Source organism: Mirounga angustirostris, unplaced genomic scaffold, assembly GCF_029215605.1.
Source record: "Mirounga angustirostris isolate CCGP_5_RB_7025 unplaced genomic scaffold, mMirAng1.0.hap1 SCAF_4, whole genome shotgun sequence".
Taxonomy (NCBI): Eukaryota; Metazoa; Chordata; class Mammalia; order Carnivora; family Phocidae; genus Mirounga; species Mirounga angustirostris.
In genome coordinates, this window is record NW_026991712.1 from 112,671,941 (window position 1) to 112,680,360 (window position 8,420).

Consider the following 8,420-nt stretch of genomic DNA (forward strand, 5'->3'; position numbering starts at 1 on the left):
ATTGAAAGAAAGAGGCCCGGGTTCGGGAATGAGAGGGGAAAGCAGAACGTTGTGTGCCGGTCTCCATCGTCCGGAAGAAAGGCTTTTGATGTTATCTAATAGACGTTGTGCGGATCAAAGCTCTTTATGGTCCTTTACCCATTTCCTTGTTTAATGGGAAATGAAACATTCAGAGAAGTGGCTTGCTAATAACTAAGCCAGAAACTAGAAGATGCAACGTAGTGGAAATGAGTAGCGTACAATGAGCCACGTTAAGAGGTTCCAGTTTAGCCATTTTTCATGTTGTATTGCACGTTGGCTTCTGGAAAGGGTGGGGGAAAAAGTAAAAGTATCAAGCAACTCTCATCTTTGCTTCTCTCCAGGGCGACTTGTAGTATATGTCAGGGTCTTCACAAAATTTGCCGTACTGTCATTTGGAAGAAGAGGCTATGTTGTGAAGAGTGGGGTGTTGCAATTTCTAAAAAGTAAAGGATCCCGTTTAGGTCACTTTGGGCGCTTTAGATACATTGTTCTTGATACATTGGACAGCAACTGGTTTGTTTGAAATGTTTCCTTAAAACGTTTTATTTCCGTCTAAGACCTAGATGAGGCACCTGGAGGAAATCTTAGTTAACTACACTTTTTTGGTTTAGCAATTTCTCCAGTACGGGTTTCTTTAATTTGTAAAGTATAGATGCTTGTTTTTCTAAGTTTAGTCAAAACAAAATTTCTTTGATAAAACCATATTTTTAATTTTTTTCAAGATAGGAATTTGAAATTCTTGGTTCAGTTGGCACTTTATGAAGTGTTTTTGTAAGTTTACTGTCCGTTTAAAGAGTTATATTGTCTAAGTTTATCTTGGTCTTACCGAGTGTATTAGTCTGAAAAAGCTAGCTAGCAAAAAATGTTCCCAGAGTTATCACATTGTTGCTGACCCAAATCTCATTTCTGAAAAAAATGTCATAATGATAATCTTGCTTTTTTATGTAACATTTATGCTATGTGGACTTATAGGCTAATGATAACATAGATCTATAGAGCACATGTGAAGTTGTTATTCCAGTAATAGTTTATTACTACAGGTTCTGTGGTGGCATAAGCATGAAATATGTAGTAAAGAGACCTAGGTTACAGTCCCAGGTTTTTGTTACTTTAGACAGGTCACTGAGCCTCATTTTCTTCAACTAGAAATGGAAATATTATATAATTCACAGGATTCAAAGTCAAATAAGACTGTATGTAAAAGCAATTTTAACATTATGATGAATTAATATAGATGTTAGTGTTCATTATTATCATCTTTATCAGGTCTGGGCAGCCTTCAACCAATGATAAACCATACATAATACGGCTGGAGAGAAAATTTAATTAAATTTAATAGCGTGAGATGTTGGGGTGCCTGGGTGGCTCAGTCGGTTGAGCGTCCTACCCTTGATTTCAGCTCAGGTCATGATCTCAGGGTTGTGGAATCGAGCTCGTCCTCAGGCTCCACGTTCAACATGGAGTCTGCTTATCCCTCTCCCTCTGCTCCTCCCCGCTCCCCTCTCACTCTCCCTCCCTCTCTCTCTCTCAAATAAATAAATGAATAAAATCTTTTTAAAAATAGTGTGAGATGTCATGAAATATGCTAACCTGGATCCCATATTTAAATTGTTATTTATAGTACAATATATCCCTAGTGTAAATAGGCTTTTGAAAACAAGGATAATGTCTCCATAATAAGCTTAAGAGTTTTAAGAGTGCATATATGTGAAACATTTTTTTTCATGGTATTTCAAGATTTATGATATGAAAAAAACACAACAGAGCTATTTCTTATAATGAAGTAGCCTAACTCTATAGTAGTTATCTTAAAACGTGTTCATTCATAGCTGCCCAGGTTTTTAGCTAAAATTACTGACAATAATCTATAACATTTGTAATCTGAAGCTTAACGTTTAGAAAAGCAAATAACAGGGTGCCTGGGTGGCTCAGTCCGTTGGGCTTCTGCCTTCGGCTCAGGTCATGATCCCAGGGTCCTGGGATCGAGCCCTGCATCGGGCTCCCTGCTCTGCGGGAGGCCTGCTCCTCCCTCTCCCACTCCCCCTGCTTGTGTTCCCTCTCTCGCTATCTCTCTGTCAAATAAATAAATAAATAAAATTTAAAAAAAACACAACACTCTCCATTATGTTCATTTGTCATTGCTAACAGACCAATTGCTAATTGGTGATAATGCAAATAAAAAAATAACATCTACTATGTACTTCTTCCTTAGCACTGTGCTAAGTGCTTTCACCTGTATTTAACCTAAGTACTTTTATCTGTATTATCTCATTTAATCCTCAGAGCAACTTTATTTGCTAGATACAGTTTTAATCTCCATTTTTCAGATAAGGAAAGTGAAGCTTGGAGAAGCTAAATAACTTTCCTGAGTTCCATGTAACAGTCAGGATAGGCTAGATTATGTTGCAAGAATAAATAACTCCCAAATCTCAAAAGGTTTATTTCTTGCTCATGTTACGGGTTCATCATGGGTCAGGAAAAGGATTTAACATATAGTAATCACTCAAGAATCCAGTGGAGCTGTTGGGAAGAAGTAATGAAGGAGTCTTGAAAGATAGGCTTTTGACAGGTGGAGAGAAAGGGAGGAAGTATGTGTGTTCAAAGCAACAACAAAGTTGTAGAGACAGAAATTGTTCTGGGAACAGTGAGGGGATCGCCTTAATTGGAGTAAAGCATTTGTGTTATACATTAGTGAGAGAGAAGTGAGACAGCCAAACACATAAGGCAGCAGAAGTTAGGAAGTATTAACAGCAAGAGAAGCAAGGAGAAAAGCTTTAGGACCTCAAACACGTCAGAGAGCCCAACAAAATAACTGGATTGCTAGAATATTAGTGTATTCTGCTTTCAAAATAGACAGTAAGACTCCATGAAACAGTCTCCTGTGCTTCTTTATTTTCTGTATATCTTCATAATAGTCTTCTAAAAGTCCTTATTTTCTGTTATACTCAACTTGAAAAAGCCCAACTCATTCAAAGCCTTTGGCTTCAGATCTGGGTTTGGTCCCCACTCTGCCACTCAACTAACTGTAATATAGGCAGTGTATTTAAGCTGTGCCTTGATTTTTCTGATCTATAAAATAAGGATAAAAATAGCTGCTTCACAAGGTGTTTTAAAGATCAAATGACAGAATGAATACAAAGTCTTTAGCCCAGAACTGCAACGTTCATAAATGGTAGCAGTTGTTAAAAAATAATCATCATTACACTGAAGGAATATCATAATGGGATTGAAAAGAAAAGTGATTCCAAGAACTATTTCACAGAAAGAGCTGGGAGAACCTGATAGTTTGATTCCTAGATAGTCAAGGAAACAGATTAGTCAAATACAGTTACAAGATTTTTAACCTCAGAAACTGAGATTAGATTATCTGCTAAAAGTTTTCATATTCCCTGTTTCATTTAATTTTCAGGTATTCATACAAAAAGGTGTTTTGACATATAGGAAAAGAGTTTTAGAGAGATTTACTAATTTGTTCAAAGTCTCACAGTAATGGAGCTGGAATTTGAAAATAGGTTGTTATTTAACTCTGAAGCTTAGGCCATTTTCAATATGGTAACTATCTCCAAATTAGAAAGGAAAAAAAAAAGCATATTCACTCTGGCACTTAAAAAATATAAAGCACTTTCTTATGTATTTGGTTTTCATCACCAGTCATTAATCCCATCTTATAGATGGGAAAATAAAAACTTAACAAGATTATTTACGGTCACAGAGTAAGTAAATGGCAGATTGGGAATGCAACCCAAGCTTTCTGACTCCAAAACCTAAGGTCTTTCCAACATCCTTTTAAGGAGTCTGGAGTTTCTTCTGTAGACAGTGGAAAGAGCCAGTGAGCATTTTTGAGAAGAGGCATGACATAAATGTTTAAAAATATTAGTTTGGGATATCATGTGGGATGGACTGGAATGGAGAGAGACAGGACACTAGTCACTAGGCTATTTCAAAAACAAGCTAATAATGATGTAGACCTGAACAAAGAGATTCAGTGATAATAAGATAGAGGAAACAAATCAGAGGCATTTGGAAACAGAATTTATAGGACTGCGTCTGCAGTGAGGTAGGAGAAGTAAATAGTACAGTCAGCGAGTGTCTGGTTTGTTCATTTCTGCATCCCCAGGGCCAGCATAGTTCCCAGCACATGTTAGGCACTAAATAAGTATTTGTTAACTCTAGAAGTAGGCAAAGTCTTTTAAGGGTGGTAGAGTAAAAAAGGTGTCCAAAACCAAAAAGCCGAAAAAAGACAATTATCTCAGGGAATTCTTGATAGAAATACAAAAAGCATACTGCAAAAGAAACCATGAAGGGGATGCCTGGATGGCTCAGTCAGTTAAGTGTCTGACTCTTGATTTCAGCTCAAGTCATGATCTCAGGGTTGTGAGATAGAGCCCAGCATTGGGCTCTGTCCTGGGTGTGGAGCCTGCTTAAGATTTGCATTTCGGGGCTCCTGGGTGGCTCAGTCGTTGAGTGTCTGCCTTTGGCTCAGGTCATGATCGTAGGGTCCTGGGATTGAGCCCTGCATTGGGCTCCCTGCTCAGCGGGAACCCTGCTTCTCCCTCTCCCACTCTCCCTGCTTGTGTTCCCTCTCTCGCTGTGTCTCTCTCTGTCAAATAAATAAAATCTTAAAAAAAAAAAAAAAGATTCGCCGTCTCTTCCTCTCCCTCCGCCCTCCTCTCGCTCTCTCTCTCTCTTTCTCTAAAAAATAAATCAGTTAATAAATTTAAAAAAAAAATTTTTTTTTTAAGATTTTATTTTATTTATTTGAGACACACACACAGAGACAGCTAGAGAGGGAACACAAGCAGGGGGAGTGAGAGAGGGAGAAGCAGGCTTCCCACGGAGCGGGGAGCCCGATGCGGGGCTCGATCCCAGGACCCCGGGATCATGACCTGAGCTGAAGGCAGACACCCAACGACTGAGCCACCCAGGCGCCCCTAAAAAATTTTTTTAAAGAAACCACGAGGGAAGAGTTCCAAGAGTGTGAAATGCCAGAGAGGCATTGTTGGAAGGGGATCAAACGTAGCGTCATTGAAATAAAAGGCCAATAGGAGAGAGCAGAAGTCAACACGTAAACAGTTAAAGAGAGGAATGAGGTGAAGAACTGGAGCCAAGGAGCATAGAGCACACCTTCTAAATTTGTTGGTAAAGGGAAAGAGGGCAATGGGATGACAGCTTGAGGGAGAAGCAAGGTCAAGGAAGAGTCGCAAAGGCTAGAAGACACATGAGGTTCAAGGGAAAATAGCCAGTGGAGAGGGGTAGATGGAAAATACAAGCAAAATAAGGTGTTAGGAAATGGAGGTGGATGAGCTTCAAAAAGCTCCAGTGGAGAGGTCAAGATTAGATACACATCTCTGGCACGTTTCACAGAGAAGAGAAATTGAATACAAGATTATAGGCGAGTGAAAATAGACAGTGATTGCAAAAGGAGATGAGCAGAAGACTAAGGAAATCTTTAGAGAATGATCACAGGCAAGGGCAAAGGAGTGGTCAGAAACATCGCAAGAAAGTTGTATAAATTCACGGTCACATAAACCAGTAGACAACTGACCGAATTTGACAAAAGTAAGAAGTAGCCAAAAGTGTCTAGTGTTGGGCGCCTGGGTGGCCCAGTCGGTTAAGCGACTGCCTTCTGCTCAGGTCATGATCCTGGAGTTCCTGGATCGAGTCCCGCATCGGGCTCCCTGCTTGGCAGGGAGCCTGCTTATGCCTCTGACCCTCCCCCCTCTCATGTGCTCTCTCTCTCTCATTCTCTCTGTCTCAAATAAATAAATAAATAAAATCTTAAAAAAAAAAGTGTCTAGTGTTGCAGAGTAAGGAATGAAGACTGGGAATAGATGGTGTTCATCTAGTGATATTTGTACAAGCAGTTCATGAACAGAAACCTTGGAAGTCCTTTTTGTCTATTCAGTTAAAGCTGATAAATTTCCATGGGTCAACTTTGCAACTAACTCAAACTTTTTAGGGTGAATAACAAATCCCTTTGTTTATAAGTGATACATTTAAAACATGATGCAAATAACTTTTTCTTTCAAAATGATGTGAATTTTGAAACTAATTTAATCGTGATGAGTCAATTTAAAAAACTTTTGAAGCAAGTGAAACTAGGAAGCCTATTTCTGTAAATCCCATTTGTTCATTCATACATTGCTTTTATCCAACAAATGTTTATTAGGTGTCCACCGTATACTTTGCTAAGTACTAGGAACCTGGGCAATAAACAAGAAAGACACCATCCTAGCCTTCATACTGAAAATAAAAATACCAAAGAAAAAAAAGCTGTATTTGTCCCAATGTTGGTAACAGCAGCAACAACAAAATAACCTAATAATAGAGAAACTATTAATTATAGTATAACTGTTTGAAGAGCTATTACATAATCATTAAAATAATTAAGTATGAGGGCGCCTGGGTGGCTCAGTCGTTAAGCGTCTGCCTTCGGCTCAGGTCATGATCCCAGGGTCCTGGGATCGAGCCCCACATCGGGCTCCCTGCTCCGCGGGAAGCCTGCTTCTCCCTCTCCCACTCCCCCTGCTTGTGTTCCCTCTCTCGCTGTGTCTCTCTGTCAAATAAATAAATAAAATCTTTAAAAATAATAATAATTAAGTATGAATATGGTACTTCCTTCTAATATTAAAACAAAATCCAACATTGTTGTTACTAGAACTCTATGAAAATACATATGCATGTGGGTAAAGGCTGAAAAGAAACATGAAAAATTAACATAGGCATGTTGGAATAGAGAGGTTATTGGTAATTTTACTTTTGATTTTCCTTTAAAGTATTTTAAAAATGCTAAATTAGTTTTTATAGTGTTTTATAGCAAGTAGTGAGAAATTTCATTTCTACTGATTTATAAATTTATCCAATCTTCGCATTCACAGTGGGACTCGTAAAAGCAGTCCTTGGATTTTAAATCTCTTGTTTAGCTAGCAAAGCTCTCAAGTTGGTAATCCCCAGGTGAAATTTAACTCACAAATATCGTACCAGTTATTTATTGCTACAAAAATGCGGCCTAACAACCATTTATTATTTCTTAGGAGTCAATGCGCTGTTAGTTGGGTAGCTCTTCTAGAATTAGCTGGGCTCACTCATTTTCTGAGTCAGCTGTGGGTTTGGTAGGTAGATTTTGGCTGAATGCTCATGTTTGGGGACCAGCTGTCTGTCCTTAGGTCTAGAAAGGCCTTGACTCTTTTCCATCTTTTCTCACATTCTTCAAGTAGGTGAGCCTGAACATGTTCTCATGATGAAACAGAAATTTTTACTCATTTATCCATTTACTTACTGGGTCTCCTATGTGTCAGGCACTGTAACAAGGAACCAAAGAAATAAAGTCAAATGAGAACTTGCCCCTTCAATGAAGGAGCTTGCCATCTAATGGGAGAGACAGGCAAGTAAACCAGGGACTACAGTGCAGAATGGTAAGTGCATGACTGTGGCATAATAGGCTGCATGGGCACAGTGGAGGGCCTTCCAAGTCAAAACAGATTTAAGTATGGAGTGATATGATTGAAAGTATCACAGAGGGTTGGGGCGCCTGGGTGGCTCAGTTGGTTGAGCACCTGCCTTCGGCTCAGGTCATGATCTCAGGGCCCTGGAGTGGAGCCCCTCTTTGGCTCCCTGATCAGCGGGGAGTCTGCTTCTTCCTGTCCCTCTGCCCTTCTCCCCACTCCTGCACTCGTGCTCTCTCTCTCTCAAGTACATAGAATCTTAAGAGAAAGAAAGCAGGAAAGAAAGAAAGAAAGAAAGAAAGAAAGAAAGAAAGAAAGAAAGAAAGAAAGAAAGAAAGAAAGAAAGAAAGAAAGAAGAAACAAAAAAAGAAGAAAGAAAGAAAAGAAAGAAAGAAGAAAGAAAAAAAGAAAGAAAGAAAGAAAGAAAGAAAGAAAGAAAGAAAGAAAGAAAGAAAGAAAGAAAGAAAGAAAGAAAAAGAAAGGAAAGAAAAGAAAGAAAGGTATCACAGAGGGGTAATCCTTGAGCAGGTTTTCAGGGAAATAGGATAAGCTCAGTGAACTAAAACATTGTGGCATTCTTGGTGAACTTTGACATTTTGGTTGAGGGTGTAGGGAAAGGAACATATGAAGAAGTAGCATGAGAGAAAGCTATTCAGGGAAGTATAGTAGTTAAGGTTCTTCTGATTACAAATAACGAATTCAGCTAGTTGACATTACCAGAATGATATCAGGGTATCGTACAGACTTTTGGGGATCGTATAACCAGGGTAATTCAGTAGTAGGAATCCAAAAACTCTTCCTGGTGGATTGTAAACAACTCCCTGTCTCTTTGCATTCTCAGCTCAAAATTTCAGTTTTCCGGGAGAGCAAGTCTGTTTGGCCAGTTTGGGTCAGATTTCTAGCCCCCATCCCTCAGCCATGACTAGACTCAAGTTATGTGTGGGGATGCTGGGA